The sequence below is a fragment of the Bactrocera tryoni genome, chromosome 3 (assembly GCF_016617805.1).
Source record: "Bactrocera tryoni isolate S06 chromosome 3, CSIRO_BtryS06_freeze2, whole genome shotgun sequence".
In the NCBI taxonomy this organism is placed as follows: Eukaryota; Metazoa; Arthropoda; class Insecta; order Diptera; family Tephritidae; genus Bactrocera; species Bactrocera tryoni.
In genome coordinates this window covers 15,129,919-15,147,060 of record NC_052501.1, presented here as the reverse complement: position 1 = coordinate 15,147,060, position 17,142 = coordinate 15,129,919, and positions in this window count along the sequence as shown.

Genomic DNA, 17,142 nt, shown 5'->3' with positions numbered 1-17,142 from the left:
ATTTTTTTTATTAAATTGGTTGAAAATGTCGGATTTATACGGTAAACCCCAATCCCGAATTTTTGGAACTATATTTCGGGTTCCCGAATTTCCGGGATTTTCAAAATTCTTATTAATTGGTTTGAAAATGTAAAATATAATGTATTTTCTTTCTTTCTATGTGTCCGGTTCTTTTTTTTCAAAATCACTAAAATACAGTTGAGATACTTTAAATAGCAGTAAAAGTGTTTCATTAGTCAAATTAATTAAGTATATTAAGTAGAGCATGAAGAATGCTGAATTTATATGGCCGACTTAAGTATGGTATAAACCCGAAGTTTTGGTATAATATTTCGGGATCCCGCATTTTCGATATTTTGAAAAATTATTTTAAATTAATCATATACACGTACATGTTTATATATGTGTATTAGTGCTTTATGAATGCAATGTTATATTTCGGGATCCCGAACTTCGGGTTTTTCAAAGATTTTATTAAATTAATCATACATGTACAGCTGTTGACAGCTAATTAAAAACGCTACATATTTTGAAGTAAATGATGTTATTTTCCAATAAATCACGTATTTTTACTGTATTTTAACTTATTTTATTGAAACTTTTTTGTTATAAAGATTTTAACTAAAACGTGTGGAATCAACGATTTGAGTGGGACAACTAATTGGAAACGAAAAAATTTACTGTTGCTGTTTGCCATTCCGTTCTCACTTTATCAAAAAGAACATTAATATTTGGGATATTTTTGGTACTAACGGCTTTTTAACACCACGCCAGAGATGTTCACGCCTGGGCTGGACGATGGCAAGTCCAAAACATTGATGAAATATTCATCATAACACTTTTTCTTAACTTCGCCATATGCTTTGGATCGTTATCTTGTTGGAATTTCCATATAACAGGCAAATTTCTCTCAGTTTATGGCATCATGACATTTTTCAGGATGTCGTCTTGTTTCCCCTTGTTTAATTTATAATTTGTTTGCATGTAATTAATTTTAATTTTTTTACTGAATCAACAGTTATGAAAATTCCAAGTACTATTTATTTCCTAACAAGATAATTTAATGAGAAAATGTAAAAATATTCTATAAATATTAGAATTTTCTGTAGTAAATTAATAAAATACATAAATCAAGAAAACATTTTAAAACATTTTTTCGGGATCTCAAAAACATATTATGAGAACTCCGAAATCTCGAAACTTTTAATGCTTAATTATCAATATTTTGTTCCCCGGGATCCCGTTAGCGCATTATGAAAAACTCGAAATGTCAAAATTTTTGTCTCTTAAATGTTTTGTTTTTGAAATTTCATTTTGACAACTGCAGTATCGAGCAAATATTTGACATTTAATTTTTCACAAGCCTGCCAAAAGACAATATTAAGAGTGTCGCTCGCCAAGATCCCATTTATTACAACAAAATAATATCATATTAAAGACATATTTTAAAGATAGATAGTGATTTCAATATGTTTTCAATATAGTTATGGAACGACGACATTTAAATAGTTGATAGCCAGTTGAGTTGTAACTCCCAGCAAATCCCTTCTTATATGTATGTACATCAACAAAACAAGGAATCTTCTTACATATGAAAAGGCATTAAATCGCTTCAACTCACTACAGCTTTTTAAGTCCACTATTGTGAATATTGATCTATCAAGTTTCATGGCCATTGCCGTCTAAGTCTGTCACATTTTTATGTCGTGAAATAAAACCAACTATTCAAGTATCGAATCCATCCTTGGAGCAGCAAAACAACATTTGCTTTGACAGCAACAAAGTAGGTAAGAAATTAATGGAACGATTATTGGTTTCGCCTTACCATGTCAGTCTCCCAGCCACAACGACGACGACGTTGGTGGTCCTTTGCGCTTGTTCTTAGGCGCTAAATTATGTGTCAGCACACATGCATACATACAAATAGACAATTATTTGAGATTTGATTCCTCGAAATGGTTAAAGTGGCATGAGAAATGAGGCAAACAGTGATGGAGCAGAAAGAAAAAAGTAAAAGCAAAGCTACGCGGCTTGAAAGTGGACTAAAATTAGAAGTGTGTGTGGCTAAAAGGGTGTTGATTAAAGAGGAACAAATAGTAGGGATTCCTAACTGCTTGTGGTAGCATTTAAAATGAAATAATATTAGTACTTCAGTACTTCATGTCATGTAAAAAGTTGAGAACATCAAAACCCCCAACACTTTGAAATATAACTTTAAATCACTTTATTTTCTTCTCTTTCCAAGCTCAACATTCTCTATCAGCGCTTACTATCTTCTAGACCATAAATTAAGGTAAATATGTTTTAATTAAAAGCCATACTTATGCTTACCTGGTTATCAAATTTTCGAGATAGAGAAGAAAGAATATAGAAAGAATATTAAAAACGAAAGGCTGAAATGCGGCAATTAATTTTATTTGATTACATTTGCATTATAATATCGTCAAAGTGTTGACAAGCGTTAACTTTAAAGATGTCTTTTCAATAACGAGTTATCGGTTAGCCACAAAGCAATTGCTGCCGTTATAGAATAAGTACAACAGAGAGTTTGCTCATTTCAATTCATGGAGAAAGAGCGCTGGTATTGATGAGTGAAATTGGTGAGAGCGAGCCGAGCGAGTGTGGCAAACAAAAAGAGAATATAAATAAGGTTCAATCAATTGAGTAATGAGCTAAAAAGTCTTGTAGTAGGGAGTAAGAGTCTATAAATTGACGTTAATGACAAGTCGTTGACAAGTGAGCAGCAACAGGTTGTACTTAAGGCATTCACTTATATTTGAGTTGAAACGAAAACTTACTCACAAAGTGAATTTTTAAGACACTGTCTTTAAATATATTTTAGATGTGAAACCGATTTGAAGCCTATTTGTCTCTTAGTATATAGAGTAAGCTTTTGTTTTTTGATCCAAAATACAAAAACACATTAGTTAAAGTATAGATTGCCTATCGGATCATAAATGACTTCTGCAGCCACCAGTATCCAATATCGAGGTTACTTGTTACATTTGGGCTTGAAAAACGAATGAAAGAATAGACTTTTCTTCAAAGAAATTTCTAAATCAGGACCGGCATTATACTGATTCTGTAATAGCAGTTTTATATCTCCAAATTTTCTGCTCACTTCATAGCTAATTGGAGAGGATTGTCCCAGGGTGAGTGCTAGAAAGCTTGTAGTTTCTAGGAGATGTCCCCACAAAGCTTATATTGCCCACGAGTTGAGCTCGCAGATTTATTGAACGGATTTAGTGACATTTGTAGCATCTTTCTGCCATTTCTGCATTTTGACCATGTGTCGTTAGCTGCGATAGCCTTTACATAGGACGAAGTTGAAACACCATTTGTTTAAGGCAATTGAAACATACCTTTAATATAGGAATTTACGGATTTCGGCATCGCCCCGTAATTAAAAATTCCTCAAATCCAAAATCTTTCCGTTTACCTGAGCTGAGATTAGGTAGCTGATCCACCAACATGGCGGAGAATCATATTTAGACTATTAACTACAGTCGTTTGTGAAGCCGGACAAGAACTCCATCAGTTGTATATTAACTCTCGACAAACCGCCTTGAATCCATAATCAAACCTAAGCAGATTTGATCAGCGAAAAGCCGGACATTCGAGAAAGATGTGTTAAGATGGTTCTATCCCCTTCATACAAGTGGCTAATGAAATTGGCTTCCGCTAAAATTTTCAATATTACCATTGTCCAAATAGAACCGTTCTAACTATTGAAAGATGTATTTTGCTGAGACGAGGAGCTCACTTACATGTTACCCTGAAACGTCCTTAAGATTGTTCAATTATTAGCATCTGATCACCGCTTCCCGAACTCGCTTGAGGAACAACCATTGAGTAGTGAACAGCATTCTGCAAATAGCGAGACCGAAGTTCCTGACCTCATCATCAGACTAGCTGTTTCCTGCAATTCCACCAAACCACTATATTCATGAAGTAACTCTACGAATCGAAAGATCCCATAACTAGACTTTAGCGTGCGGTCAGCGAGCTCAAGGCTAAACTAGCCTCAAATCTAAAAGCGGCTGCATTTCGGAGCAGTATACCACTTAGGTAGACCCGACTGTTGTGCAAACGAAGTTGTTAACGTAAGTTGCATTCCATTTTTTCGGGTTTAGAGAACAAAAACAAATTTTAATCCTCGAAAAAATCGATTTACTGTTTTCAAAATATTCGCCATTAAGATCTATACACTTTTGCAAGCGTTTGAACCAATTGTCAAAAGCATTTTTGCCAATCTGATTGAGTATCTCCTAAACATATGTTTTGAATGTATCAACTGTCCCTTCAGCTGTCGAAAAACCTTGACCTCTTAGTTTATTTTTTACGAATGAAAATAAAAAGGAGTCATTCCGTGCCAAGACAGAACTATGCTTGACTCATGACTCATTTCGCATTGTGGTGGTAAAGCGCGATCCGTCTTCAACTTGTGGTTTTCCTGATTTCTTAAAAGACCGCTCAGAATTTACTGTTCTATGTTGTTCCAGTGGCAACTCTTTGCTTTGACACGTCGAATGTTCGCAATTTAATTTAATTTTCTTGTCGAGTCGAATATTATAAGTTACTGTAAACAACACTCGTATGTCAAAACGTTCCGAGTATGTATGCCAACAAAAATATCAAACTTTACCATGAATTGTTAGTTTCTGGATTGCAATACTAGTGTCGCCAAGTCCTAAAACATAAAAGGCAGCCTACGTAAATCTATGAGTTAAACCATCATACCTGCAGACTGTTTATTTCTTGTTACGTATCTCCCACCTATTGACTCATGCTGTATTCTATAACTTCCCTATTTTAAATCACCTTAATTTCATCTAAATTGCTTGTTTTTCTTCTTTTCATATAATTTAAACTCGAATTCGATTTGTTATCACTCAACACTTCAGCACTCAAATGTAAGTTCACTCAACGAATACACTCACCAATTCACCCAGCACAGTCATTCTCATCTTAACTGAATTTTTCGCGCTCTCAACTCAAATTTCTACGCTCTCAACACTAACAAACTCCCAAAAGAGCGCACTTATCGGCTTATGCTCACTTGCACTCACACACGGCTGGAACGGGTTATATGAGAGACGACTGACTTCTTTTTCCAGCTGGACAACAAATGGCCAACAAAACCAAAAGCAGAGCGTCTTAAGAACCACAAACCCACTGACAACAACAACAATTTGTGCAGAGTGACTTTCAAGAAAAATACCTGTTTTTCTTAATTGAATTTCGACTTTTCATAATAACGACAATGAGCATAATAGTACAAAATAATGTAGAATGTCTGCCAAAGAAGAAAACAGTAAATAATATTGCCAAGAGGAGGGAGCTTAGGGGGTTTACCATGCCGAGCTATCATGGCAGAACAATGAAAACATGTTTCTAAAGACTGAGAACGGAGAAAAGTAAAGCTTATGGGCAAATGTTAGTGACAGAAAAATGCAAGAAACTCCAAAGTGGCGACAAATTTTCTGCAAGGCAACAGAAGAGCAAAAATAAAAGAAAAGAAACCAAAATAATGGAAAGGCGAAAAGTGGCAAATATGACCGTGAGCTAATTGGAAGGAATGTAAGTGTGGCAAGCACGAGTATGAGTGTATGTGCTTCAGACTGTCTGCTGCCTTGCCAGTTGTGGGTTGAGTTAGAACCAGCACCCAAAAGTCTATGCCAATAAGAATGATTTACAATTCTTGTAAAGACAAAAGAAATGTAGAGACAATGGCAGAAGAAATACAAATTTTTTGCGGCATCGCCAGCAGCGAAGAATAATTTGTGTAGAGCAACATATGGAACCGGCAAAATTAGTGAAAGAGAGAGCCACAGACTGGACAAGAACGGACGGTTGGACTGGCGTAGAGAAGACTAGGCGAAGACAAGCCAACTGCAAAAGGTAAGCAATGGACAGAAATACCTAAGAAAGATGTAGGTATGGAGTAGTAAGAAGAAAAAGCGAAAGATTGAGCTACAAAGGGAGCCAAGTGCGGCTGTATGCGTGTGTGGCATGTTCGACTCAAGAGACGGAAGAAGCAGCAGCAGGAGAAATAGGCTTAATAATGCTTGAATATTGAAAAAAAGCAATGAAAAGGAATAACAAAAACATAAAAAAGTTGGAAGAATAATAAAGAAGCAGCATTAAAAGAAAAATACAACAACAAAAACAAGAAAGCAGAAATGAGATCAAGAAAAATATGCAGAAAAATATCATAAATTCTTGCTCGTTGACTTAACTGGTCATGCGAGTGATATTGTTGTTGTAAAAGTGTTTGTTGTTGTTGTGGGTGCTGCTCACGTATGGCACTTATTCTCAGCAGCGCCACAACAGCATAAACGCAACGGTGAGAGCGCGGCTGCCGCATGCCATAAGAGAAGGTGGCAGCGCCAAACGAAAACACAAATAACAAAATAAAAACAAAAACAAATCAATAATGCAAATCAAGAAAATAAAGAAATGTTTATTGGAAAAAAGTTGCAGTTGAAGAATTTTTATGCGCGGCTGTTGCACACACACATATACACCTAATTGTACGCTCATTATTGTAACTTTTTACAGCTGAGCTGTTGTTATTGTTGTTATCACTCGTAGGCTGCATGTTGCATGTTTACTCACATGTCTGCATATGTATGTATGTATGCGAACAGTTTCTTTTCTTTTGTTTATATTTACACTTGCTGTTGTCTTTGGCCTTATGGCGCAGGGGTGCACAGGCATGCGCGCGCACAAATTACTTGGCTTGACTCACTGACTGACTGGCTGACTGTTGCTTGCCTGCCTCCTGCGCGCGAGCGTAATTATTTGGCTGTCGTTTGTGACTGCGCATGCGCGCCCTTACCTATTTGTTGATTTGTTCTCCGGTTGCTTTTGCTATTGTTTTTGTAGCTTACTAAGCAGTGAGTTATGATCGCGTATTAGTAAATGCGTGCGCAGACGCCCCTGCCTATGAAATTACATGTGTGCGGCGATTTAAATTTATAAATTACACGCGTGCAGCTACTTGCTTACACGAGCATGCGAAGGGCGGCAGTGAACGTGTTCTATTGTTGCCACAGAGTTTGGTTTTTTATTTTACCATAATGCCAGTATGAGATAATATGCAACAGAGCTGTGCAATTTTTAATATTTTTTTAAATTTTTTATTCAATTAAATTTCGATTTCCAATTAAAGTTATATATATGTATATATATATACATACATATGTATATACAGTATATTGGGATTGAAAATGGATATTGTTTTTGGTGCTGCTGTAAGTCAAAAACTTCATAAAATGTAAGTATGTATATTGATTATAAAGGTCCTTTTAATTTTCACACGATATTGATGGCCATTCGGCCGGCCTAATTATCAGCTCACCGAAGTGTTTTCTCAATAAATTCATTGACTGCTGCGATGTGTGTGAAATGGCGCCCTCTTGTTGAAACCAAATGTCGTCGAGATCACGAGCTTCAATTTCAGGCATCAAGTAATCAGTTATCATCGCGCGATAACGGTTGCCAATGACGGTTACGTTCTCATCAGCATCATTTTTGAAGAAATATTTACCGATGATACCACCGGCTTGCAAACCGCACCAAACAGTTGTTGTTTTTTTTTTTTTTGATGAAATGACAACTCTTAAATCTCTTCTGGTTGCTCTTCGTCCCAAATGCGGATGCGGCAATTTTGCTTGTTGACATATCCATTGAGCCAGAAATGTGCCTCATCGCTGAATAAAATTTTGTTCGATAACGTCGAATCTTTTGGAACTTTTCAAGAGCCCATAGAGCGAAGCGATGTCGCTTTGGGATTTCAATTTAAGATCTTGACATAAAATGCGCCAAGTCGTTCTATACGTCAGTCCGGGTTGCTGCAATTGGCGCCGAATCGACTCTTCACGGTCTTCGTGTACACTCTGTTGCTATATTTTCTCTACTGCGTGCTGAACGTAGTGTATTCGGTCGAATATTATCCACAATTGAATGCTGCGGCACAAGATGGGTGATGGTGTTGCGTATAGTACGCTCAGCATGTCGATTATGTTGATCATAAGTTCAGCGAAGTACATGCTTTAGGGAGCGTGAATTTTTGTGATAAAGTTGAACCATTTGCAAACGTCGTGCAAATCTCTTACAATCTAATTTAGGACAGAAGATCCTAGCAATATCACAGGAGCTGTTGTGGACCAACACCTGTTAAACGCATCCGAGGTCCATAGGTCCAGGGCTAGAGCGTTTCCAGCGATTCCGCTGTCACCAGACACCGGCCGAGTCTGATGATGAAGTAATAGCTTCTGCCTGAAAAACACTACAGTGGTGATTCCTCATGGGAGATGGTTCCATCTCCACTTCTGCTGTCGTACAGGTCAAGCTCTACTGAGCTTTCACTAAACATGTCTTCCTGTCGATGAGGGATTCTGTGACCTCTCCCGCTTAATCAAAAATGGGGGGTGGTTTGGCCCCACTTTTCTTTCGTTCCCGCTTAACACCCTTCTTGCCACAGCAGCACTGCCAACCAACGCTTTGTATACACAGAAGCTCCTCTACTAATGCTAGCGATTCGGCCTCGCTTTTCCAATTAACATAACACACCGCCATTTGCCACAGTAAGCCATGCTCCGCCGCTATTGCTACCATCCACCCGAAAGACATTCCAGTATCACTGAGGTCGATTCTCTCTCCTTCTTTCTTATCTCAATTATTCTCCTTATTGATGTTTTAGGGTCGCACTCAGAGGAGCCGCTATCCATCTACGAGGCCAACGCGAGGCACGCTCCTATGAGGAAATGCGTTCAGAGGCGACCATCTCAACTTCCAACAACGTTCTCTGAGGCCTACCAGTATTTTTATGGGACGGAGGCAGCCTTAGCATCTTTTGTGCAGGAAGTTACTCCAGGAATGTTGTTAGACCAGCGAAATCTTGTAGAATGTATGTGATTAATGTCATGCGCCTTTCCTTCATTTAGTAAATATCAATTGTGTCGAGATCAAATATTAATAAAAAGATGACTTAAATACCAAAATTAGAAGAAAATTCCTAAAACTGGTTGTGAGAACTCGTTGAACATTCTCCTGTCTTTATATTGTAAAACGTTTCTCTAATACATATGGATACATTGTGCTGTTGAAGCATTTCGGCAAATGGAAGGAATCTTTCCGAGTTTATAAATTAAGTATGACTAATTGCTTTTGTGATTTAGTTTGTCGAATGGTGGGGATATTAGTCAGTAGACGAGATGAAACTGGTCCTTGATATACACTCTTCTCGAGGGCATCGATACTATAGGTAAAAGCTTTAATTTTTCAGACCATATAGAGAGTCGAGAAAATTTCGATATTTCGGAATGACAATATGTCCTTAGACTGCTAGTTAGAACTCAGTTTGTGTTTAAGAAGAGCTGAGGACGTTGTCATAGTGATAGAAAAGGTTCCCCATATAATTTTGAGGAATGCTTTCTAATTGATAGCTCTTGCCATGGAAAATGGATCCGTGATCCATTTTGATTACGTAGAAAGTACTTTTATGGGAATGAGAAGTGTTCAAATGTTGTCCAGACACATCAGCATTGAACACTACACTATTTTTCTAACCAAATATATCTCCAGCAATTGTCGTTATCACTTTAAAGCCTTATTAGTAACAACGGAATATGGTGTATACTTCAGATTGATCAACAGAAATAAGTAGTTATATTGTTGACGTAAGACAACAAATCGAGAAAATCAAGCCGGTATATTGGAGCAGAATGTAATTTGAACTGCGATTGACTATGAGTGGTGATATTGGGCATGAGTGGTTCCCTAGGGTCAACAATGATTCCTGAGAGGTCGTACGATATGGTTTTAGTGAGGTATGCGACTATAAAGAACCAACTAAATTAATTATATTATAAATTGTACTACGAGCGAAAAATACAAAAGACTTTAGTATTCCAAATTTATTCTACTTTGTCTTTTCTTCATGAAAATTCAATTCTGCATGAATAAAGTAGAAGAATATCCATACATATGTTTGCACCCAGTCTAGTTCACAAGTACCCACAGCATAAACGAGATTTGAGTTTCCTCCGAAGCACTTGAGTCACGCTGAAAACCAGTCACATAGAAATAAAACTCACTCTTACACACACGAGTGTGACTCAAGAGCAACGTTATCGTGTACTTGGCGAGCGTGAGAGTATCTTGTAGATACTTAAATGTACGACTATAAGCAAGTGAGGAGCACCTCACACATACAGCAACAGGTATTTAAGTAAGTCACTTACCTGTCTTTAGTTGCGCAGCCACTCACCACCAACTCAGCTAGCTTTATCGGATTTCTTAGGGCCTAATGGCCGGCAACTCACTCGCGCCACGTTCAGTCGTGTTTCGTGCACTTCGGTGTCTGAGTCGTATCGTTTGGCGTCGCGTTTCGCAAGTGTCACTCGTTTTTGTTTTTATGATTTCAGTGCCTTCACGGTTACTTTGTTTTTGTTGTTGTGCGTGTAATCAGTGAATGTGCGCGCATACTGGTTCCCGGTGTAGAAGAAAATATTTCGTGTAAAGCAAAAACGAATTTCGGTGCGCGCAGTGGATTAACGGTTCAAATACGAAAATTTACTAAGCGTTTTGCTTGCTTAGCGCTGAGTGTGTGTGCGTGCGTGTGAGTGGCTTGCGAATTTTTCACCACTCAGCCGCTTACTTTTCACCCAAGTTCTGTGCATTTTTCGCGTTTTTCTTGTTTTTGTTGGTGGAAAACACGTTTTCCTGCGGTCGCGCAATATCAGCAAATCCAGCAACTCGTTAGCAAAACGTAACACCTGAAAATCGTACGTACGCTACGGCCTAAAGTCGCCGTGGTCCACGTTTTAATTCTTCGCGCACACACACACATATGTGAAATGTAAGTGTGTGTTGGTGGCTCAATGCAACACTGCCGCACCGGCTAAATAACGCGCGCCTGTGTGCGCCCAGAGCGTCCGGTGTCTGCGTGTTGCACCTGAGTGTGCGCTAGTGTGTGTGTTTTGCGCTCTGCTCTTGCTCTGCTGATCGAGTGTGAATTTTTCTTAATTCCTCATTGTTGTTGTTGTTCGGCTGCTTGTGCACCTCAAATGGCAAAAGTCTTGTGCGCGTCTCATTGTTTTTGTTTTCTTACGTTTTCTTGGCGTCCGCGCTGAGCAAACTTGGCTGAGCGACTTGTTGCTGCGGCGGCGGCGACTGGCTGCTGGTCAAGCAGCACCGCAGCCAGGTCGGGTCGTTTGGCAAGCCATTGGCGCTCCACAGTTGCCGTTTCGGAGCGCGCCGCTAAAGTACGCGAAAAGTTCGTTGAGCGCAAGTCTGCAAATGTGGAAATAAATATTCAATTTTCTTTATTGGAAAACTATTTTTCTCTGTGTAAGAACAGAAATAAGTGTGCAGAACCGCAGCGGCCAGCAACAATTGCGGCGTGTTGGCTAAAGCGGCTTGCTAGAATTGTGCTTAGTGTAAACTTTACAGCGGCGTGATCCTTTCTCGGCCCAAGCGCACGAAGTGTGTGTGGCGTTGAGGGGGCGAAGTGCAAAAAATACATACATATGTGCATGTGCGAAGTGAACAAGTTTGTGCAAAAATTGCAAAGATAAAGTGCATACGAAAGGCCTTAAGTGCAGATAAAAGTGTTTCTGGCATCATAAACAAAAGCAAAATATGCCGTTATATCAGCGAAATTGAAAAGTAAATAAAATAAAATTGTGTAATGTGTGTGTAAATATGTATATTATGAGTTACAATAAGAAGCTTGTTTGGTGTGCTGGCTATAAAACATTAAGAGCGCAGTAATTTCAACAACTTCACAAAAAAATTATATATAACATGATAACAAATAATGTGTGATAAGTTGGTACTTCGTAATGAGGCAAAACAATTTAAGAATGTCGGCCAAATGAGTCACTAAACGATATATGTATGTACATTTAACTAAGACGAGAAGAAAGTGCACTGAGATTAAAGTAAAAAATTGGAATTATTTTTGAAAAAAATGTTATGTAATAAAATTAAAATATTAGTAAACAATAAAAAATATTTTAAAACGATAATTAAATAAAATTAAAAAATAAAATTACAACTACTATGTAATAAATAATAAATAAAAATAATTAACTAAAATAAATTTAAAATATATATAAAAAATAGTTAAATATAATATAAATCTTCATAAGTGATTATATTTTTATAAAAAATGTCTAACAAACAAATGATAAATTTTAAAAAGTTAGTAAAATGTAAAACAAACCTTCATAGATGATTTAATTAGCATGAAAAAATTTCTAAAAAAAATATTCTATTAAAAAAATATGTATAACAATGTACATATAACAAGGCATATAAATAAGAATGATATTACAACAACGCTTAAAAGTTCTTAATATATAAAAAGAATAAATAATATCAAACGTTATTATTAATTTTCCCTAAATTACAAAAAAAAAAAAAATAAAATAGTCAAATGTAAAATATAGCTTCTTAAACGAATTAATTGGAATGATAGTGAACAAAAATATATATAAAATATAAACAATATTATGAACATTTTTTAAATTAACATAATAATAAAAGATTAGTAAAATTTGATACAAAATTTCATAGATGCCTTAATTAGTATACAAAATGTCTAACAAAAAACTTTTATAAAATTAAAAAATGTTTTTTTTTATTTAAAAAAGAAATAAGAAACTAGTAACATTTAATATATGATTTTCTAAGTGGTTTAATTAGAATATAAAAGTGTTCAGATAATTTGAATAGTATGAAAAAATTTCTAAAATTTTTTTGTAAAATTAAAAATATGTATACATATATAAACAATATTATTAATAATTTTTACATTAAAAAATATATATAAAAATTGGTAAAATATATTATAAACCTTTATAAGTGATTTAATTATTATAAAAATATTTAACAAACAAAACATAAATTTAAAAGAGTTAGTAAAATTTAAAACAAACCTTTATAGATGATTTAATTAGCATAAAAAAAATAAAAAAAGACATTTTATTAAAAAAGAAATATGTATAACAATATCAAAATTACACAATATCATTAATTGTTCTTAAATAAAAAAAGTATCAAAAAATATTAAAATGTAATACATATCTCATAAATTATTTAATTAGTAAACAAAATATTTCCCAAAAAATACATTAAAAAGTTGAAAACCAGTGATAAACAATATTATTAATATTTTTTAATAAAATATAAAAATTATAAAAAAATGTAATAGACGCCTTTATAACTGATTAATTTGGTTTAAAATAATTGAAAAATTTAAATAATTATAACTTTTTGATGTAAAATAAATAATCAGAAAAGAAATTTTGAAATTTTTGAAATTGAAAAATAAAAAAACGAAATATTTGTAAAATGAAGATAAAAATTTGTAGAAAATAGTAATATTATAAAGTTGTTAAAAAAAATCAATAATTTTCTATTTAAATATAAAAAGTCTAAAGGTTTAATAGTGTGGTTTGAAAATATTAATAACTTCAATTTCATGTAAATATTTCCAATTATTTAATATTATCGTAAGCAATTTTTTGTCTTTTTACTTTTTTTGCCAGCAAAAGAATATGGTTAATTTTGTTTATTATCAATAATCAATTAAATCAAAGATAAATATAAAACTTTAGTAATTAAAATTTAAAAGTATGCATGCATAAATACTTAATATATAAATTAAAAAATACAAATAATATAAAAAGTATATTAAGAACGTAAAGTTTCGACGAAAAAGATTTAATAATTTTACAAAACAAAAAAAATAAAAACTTATTAATAATAAAAAATTTATTTTCTAAAAAAAATATAATAAATTTCGGAAACAAAAAACGTTTCGAAAAAACGATTCATTAATTGTATAAAAAAGTTAATAAAAAACTCATTGAAAATAAGAAAATTTCAAAAAAGAAAAATTTATTCTCTCAAAAAAAAAAATAAATAAATTTACTAAAAGAATATATTACATAAAAAAATTAATTTAGTAAAAACAAAATATAACATAAAATATATAGCAGAAAAATAATAATTAAAACTTGTGCTTTATAAAAATGAGTTAATAATTGTATGAATAAAAAATTATATGATATATATATGATATATAATATTATATAAAATGAATACAAAATGATTGTCTGATAGCTCTATTAAGTAAGCAGTCTCTAGTCACTATTTGAAACATATTGAACTAAAGTCCGAATTTGTGACAAGTTGCTATTCACAGTCTACAGTACTAAAGACTAGATTTAGTCACAAAATATTGTCCTCTGACAGCTAGCAGGTCGTGAAACTAACAAGAACTCTTGTTGGTAATTTTGAATATACTAACACTTCACTTATAGAGATCATCATAGAAAGATATTAAACGACTGTCGACTTTTTAAACGCAACTCGAACACATAAATTTCGTGAATATTCTGAAACAAAGTCAAAAAATATTTTTATTTTTTTGGATAATTATGCTTTTTGACTTTGTTATAAAAAATTTTATATTAAATAAGAAAAAAACGAAGTACCTAAATAAATAAATACAAAATTTAAAGACAAATTAAATATATTCACAATTTAATGTTTAAAATTTCTTGCAAATAATAGAATGTATCAATAAAAAAATTATTTACAATCAAAAACAATTTATTATTAAAAAACAATATTCACATTGAATGTAACAACAACAGTCAAAAACGTAAAAATACCAATTTGTTTGCAAATATACCTGAAAGATTGCCGATATCCTAGCATCTATGCTTATGCTTATGTATGTATATTAGGGTGTCCGTTATTTCTCAAGCTGACTTATTTTGCAAGCGATTCCTGAAGTTGTAGTTTTTGCCCTAACAACGGAATCGAAAGTAAGCAAGGTCTTTATTTTCAATTTAAACCGTGCCTAAATCATTTTACTTTTCCTCTTTGCTTTACATTCGATTTTTTGATAACTTGCTATACATTTTTTATCTAAAAAATAATAATAAACCTACAACTGGAATGATATTCTATAACAAAATATGTATGTTGGTCTTTAATTCATACTTGCTCTGCAATAAAAATAATTAAACAAAAAAATATTTTTACGAAAATAATAAACAAATTTTATTTAAAGAATAGTCTTCAAAACAACGTATTTGTGTCAATTTCAACTAGATAACTTGACTAATTAGGGGAGACCACAATGTTGATTATGTCTCAGCCGTAAATGGGAGTTGCCTGTCTGACCTTAATTAGCCTAAATTAATGGATGAAGCATTAGGCTGGAATTTTGATACTGTTTCCACAAGTAATTTGAAGTAAATGTTCAAGTGCGAAGAAGAGACAAGAGTGATAATAAAAAAGTAAAAAAATGGTTGAGAAGCGCAGTTACATTGCTTTCAACTCAACTGTCACAGTTAAGCTGATTTTAAGTGTAATGAGTATGACAGTTGAAGCTGTCGAGAATTCCATTTAGTGAACAAAGTTTTAATTCTTGGCTTTGTTGGAAGATTATGAAAGTTTTCACTTGAAAAAACTGCAGAAAGGTTTAGTTAAATGGAAACAGACTCTTATTTGTCTAGAATTCTTTCCTGCAACCCGCCATTTTCCCACTGATTCCTGTTTCTATTATGATTCAATTGCAAATACTCGCCTTTTTCTTTTCCAATTTTCACTTTATGCGCTATTTTTATGTATTTTTTTTGCATTCGGTTAATAATTTTTGGCTTTGTTGCAATTTAATTTGCTTTGTTTGCTTTTGTGCGATTTTTCGCGCAATAGGTTTTTGTTTTTTGCCTTGCTGTAGACTCTATTGGCTTTTGTTTATTTACTTATCTTCATTTCATTGCACTTTCCGCACTTCGTGTGGCAATATCTTACATTACATGTGTGTTTGACTATGCGCTTGTTGTTGGTTGTTGCATGTTGCAAACAGATTTTGCGCTATTTTCAACGAGATCACAGCAAAAATGATCTGTAGATAATAAAGTGAGCGAATAAATGAAAACAAAAGCAATAACTGCACACAAACAAATGCAGCTGACGGGTAAATTTGTTCAAAAAGATATTGCAACAACAATAATAAACATCACATATGTAAAATGTATTTGACTTGAAATTAATGTACACTGCGAATGATTGCCAACATATTAAAACTATTTTTGAAATCTACGTCAACTGCTAAACATAGAAGTGCACAAAGTGTTTTGAATTGAGATAAACATAATTTCGGAACATCAAAAAAAAGTATTTAAAAATGTTGGGGATTGTGTGATGAGACATGAGAAATGTGTAATCACTGATTTTAGCAAAAGTGACTTTGCAATAATATATACAAAAAATGAATAATAAAAATAAGTAAATAAGTAAAACAATTGAAAAACTTAAGATGAAGTGTCAAAGCTCACAAAATAGCAAACAATTGCAGCAATTAGAAAATTAAAAAAAATTCTATTTAATCTCAAATTAGAAAAATATATTGAAATAAAGTAAACAAAACCAAAAAAAACTTAATAACAAACTAATAACAACAGAAAACATTAAAAATGTAAAAAATTATTATAAATTATAAAAAGTAAATAAATAAGTAAAACAATTGGAAAATTAAACATAATGTGTCAAAATATGCAAAGCAGTGAACCAAAAATAGATTGGAAAATGAAAAAAAGTATCTAATTTTAAATTAGAAAATTATGAAACAAATGGAAATATAGGGTACAAAAACAAAAACTATAAAAAATCAAATAACAAACTAAAAAAACAGTAAAAAAAATTATAAATTATTAAAAAAAAATACATGAAGATTAAAAATAGTAATGCTAGAACGAATAATATAAAAAAAGTTAAATTTTATTTAAAATAAAAAAATCTAATCAAACATTGATGTAAACCATAAAAAAAATATTTTAACTTTAAAGCAAATGCATAACTAAAGAAAACGATTTGCAGAAAACAAACAATAATCAAGAAAAATAAATTTAATAATTTAATATAACATAAAACAGTAAAAAAATAATAAAATAATTGTAATAATTAATAAAATTAAATGTCAGTAAAGTATTTTATTTCGGAAAGAATACAAGGCTTAAACAATTTAAAATTAAAATCAATTAAAATAAAAATGGGTATATTAAAATAAAACTAAATCAAATTAAATAATTAAATTAGAATGATATAAAA